This window comes from Nannospalax galili, unplaced genomic scaffold (assembly GCF_000622305.1).
Source record: "Nannospalax galili isolate Female #2095 unplaced genomic scaffold, S.galili_v1.0 scaffold875, whole genome shotgun sequence".
NCBI classification, from domain to species: domain Eukaryota; kingdom Metazoa; phylum Chordata; class Mammalia; order Rodentia; family Spalacidae; genus Nannospalax; species Nannospalax galili.
In genome coordinates, this window is record NW_008337059.1 from 2,280,860 (window position 1) to 2,284,005 (window position 3,146).

Here is a 3,146-nt window from a genome sequence, read left to right on the forward strand (position 1 = left end):
CAGCTAAGTTCCCTTTTTCGGGCTCCAAAGTCTGTAGGTCCCTGTTGGGGAGAGGGGAAGCTGCTGCTGTTTGGAACCCTAACAAGGAGGCCGTGTCAGGAGGATGGGAGTTCTAGGCTAGCCCGGACTACAGAGTGAAACCATATCTCAAAACAACAAACAAGGGTGTTCTCAGTGGTAGACCATTTGCTTATCACGTTCAAGAATCTTAGTTTGATCCCCAGCATTTAAGGGATGGGGGTGCAAAAGAAAGTTCCCAGAAAGAACTGCTTCCTGAGCTGAATTTCCTGCAAGGCTGCAATGACTGTGGAGAGTTTGGAATGTAGCAGATCCAAAGTCTATTCACAAATTATCTGGGGACATCTTTAACCCCATAAATAGCCACACCTCGCCTGCCTCTGTTTCTGAATTAACATTCTTGTGATTAATAAAATGTATTAACTTAGCAGACCACCAGGTCCCACACCAATCAAAAAGCCAAGAATGTCATCATATAAATTTGAGACATATATTAGAACCCCCCCAATCCCACCCCTTTGCTATGACCTGCCTACTCAGTGTATCCACCAATGTATTTGAAGTGTCTTGATTTATGACTTTTGTTTGTTCTGTTACTATAAAAACAATATTACTGGAACATGGAATTTGGGATACCTGAATCTGTGTTCCTGGGCCATGGTTACTCATATTTGGCTCCAGAATAAATGATCTCTTATGCCCTTTGAGGTGAGAATTATGCTTTTGAGTTGACATGGGGGAAGCCTAATGAGTCTCTTGCAATGATTCCTGTCCTTTTCTCTCCAAGTTCCAAGCTGCCCCTAGTGTAACCTTCTAAAACCGCAAACTGAGCACCAGGAGAAAAATGAACTAACACTTGTAAAATATTGACTGGCAATACTGGCACTCTAAGTACTGTAGAAGGTCTATTCATACATATGTGTCATGCTAGTTCCCTTCTTCCGTCTCTCAGGGGTTCAAAGGCATGCCTTTGATGTCCCACCATGTGCTACCTTGGTAGCGACACTCCAGATCTCATTTCCTGGCCTCTGAGAAAAGCCGTCCTGGCTCCAGTACATGTCCTTCTCTCTTCCTTAAACACTCTTCCCAGATTCATTCCTCTTAATTCTAAAAATTTCAACTCCTAAATCGGGCGAGGTGGTTGGTGCACGCCTTTAATCCCAGCAGTCAGGAGGCTGAGGGAGGTGGATTTCTGTGAGATTGCAGAAAACCTGGTCTACCTTGCGAGTTCCTCAGGTTAGCTGAGGCTACAGAGAGACTGTCAGAAGAAGAAAAAAAGAAAAGAAATTCAACTCTTTCCTGTCACCATTTCCTTCTTCGCCCTTTCAGGCCCTCCCAGAGGTTCCTCTGCTTTACCCACTTCTAGCTTAATCACATGCTGAATGTTTACGTTGTTCAGTGTTTGCCTCTCTTCCTAAACTGTAAACTCCCCAAGGGCAAGGACTGTGGTTCGGTTACTGCCAATCAAGGAACCCGGACAGGGAAGATCTCCAAGAACGATGTCGAACAAGTACAAACTTTAAAGTACTGTCCCCTTTAGGTAACTGATCCAAACTCGCACAGCTGATACAAGATTTGAAGCTCATTCTGAACGCAACCCGGACTGCTCCCTCCAGGCCTGCAAAGCTGGAGAACCCAGGTGGGCTGTGGGGGCGGGGAAGAGTCTTGGGAGTGGCAGGTGGCGAAGATCGGCAGCTGAACTGGGCGGTGCGTGCATGACTCCGCCCAGAAAAAGGGTCACGGGTCACGTGAACCCCGCTGGGCCGGAGGCCGCCTCACCCCCTAGTTGGAATGCGGCCCCGCCCTACCTCCGAGCCAGCAGAACCCGGCTGGCCCAGGGGACTGACGTCAACGAAGATTCGCCGCCACTCTGTCGCTGATTGGACGCAGGGAATCTCCGCACTGGCTTTTGGAAGCCGGCAGGGCGAAAGGGCGGGGCAGGCACGCCCCCTTACCCTCTGAGGCCGCTGATTGGCCCGCGGAGTCTCCGCGTTCGATTTTGGAAGGTCCGCTCCGCCGCTGTCTGCCCAACTGCGGCCGAGGATTGGCTGTTGCCCGGTTTAGGAGCGTTTGCTTTCTCCTGGGGAGCTGTGGCTGCGATCCAGGTGGCCGGGTCAGGCTCGGGGCTGCGTTCTGCCGCCTCGGGCAACCGGGGCATCCAGGTAGGTAGGGCGGTCGTCTGGCCTGGCTCTGCGCTGGAGCGGGCGCGCGGACTGTCAGAGCCCGGGTTCCGCCGGGGCGCGCACCCCCGGATCCATCCCGGGGCCTGTGGTTCTGCCGAGCGGCCACGTCTGCGCCCCGGGGCCCACTGTGCTGGGGATGTCGTTCAGTAACTTCTGCCAGGATACCCTCTTCCCAAGCCCTAGGCCAGTTGGTGACCTCCCCTTGGCCTTTGCTATCACCTTTACGGCAGGAAGTCCAGCGCTGCGCCCGCCCTTTCGAAAAGCCACTGAGAGGAGAGGTTGAAGTGGGCGCGTCTTAGATGCCCCATCCCAATTTGAGGTGCTTGGGGCTGCCCTGCAGCATGGCGCGAAAGCGTTCCAGGGGGCTCGGCTCTAGCTCCGACTCCAGCACAGACTAGCTTGCGAGTCCTGTCTGCGCTAGCGATCTCCAAAATCCTCAAATGCAGATAGCAGACACCCAGAGGTTTCAGAACCTTCTGGACTCTTTCCCCTGAAGACCTTCTCAGCCATCTGTCAGGAATAAAAATAACACTGAGAGCGTAGGCCCTGGGGTCAGACCACCTGGTTCATTGCCCAGCCTCTTTCACCTCCAGCCATGTGGCGCTGAGCAAGTAACTACTTTAAGAGCTCTGCTTTCTCATCTGTAAAACAAGTTTTAACCGCTTCACATAGTGGTGTACACCTTTAATCCCAGGACTCAAGAAGCAGAGGCAGGTGGTTCTCTGTGAGGAGCCAGCCTGGTCTACATAGCGACTTTAAGGCCAACCAGAGTTGCGTAGTGAAATCCTCTCTCTCTCTCTCTCTCTCTCTCTCTCTCTCTCTCTCTCTCTCTCTCTGAATCTGTTTCCCCACTTATCAAACAAGAATATTAACCATTCCAGCCTCACATGAGTTTCATAAGGATGAAGAAAGTCAGGTGAGTCAGTGCATCAAAGGTGGACCTTG

At 51.9% G+C, this 3,146-nt stretch overlaps 1 protein-coding gene across 2 annotated transcripts in view; it reads left to right on the forward strand.

The window, feature by feature from the left end:
- Positions 1-1,986: 1,986 nt before the first annotated feature.
- The window catches only part of Avpi1 (arginine vasopressin induced 1), a 9,054-nt gene continuing 7,894 nt past the window's right edge, over positions 1,987-3,146 (forward strand). The window contains exon 1 of one of the 2 annotated variants that reach the window (XM_008831967.3): positions 1,987-2,180. The gene's annotated coding sequence lies outside the window, so the exon portion shown is untranslated. The remainder of the gene's footprint in view (positions 2,181-3,146) is intronic. The other variant, XM_008831966.3, reaches the window with a different exon arrangement.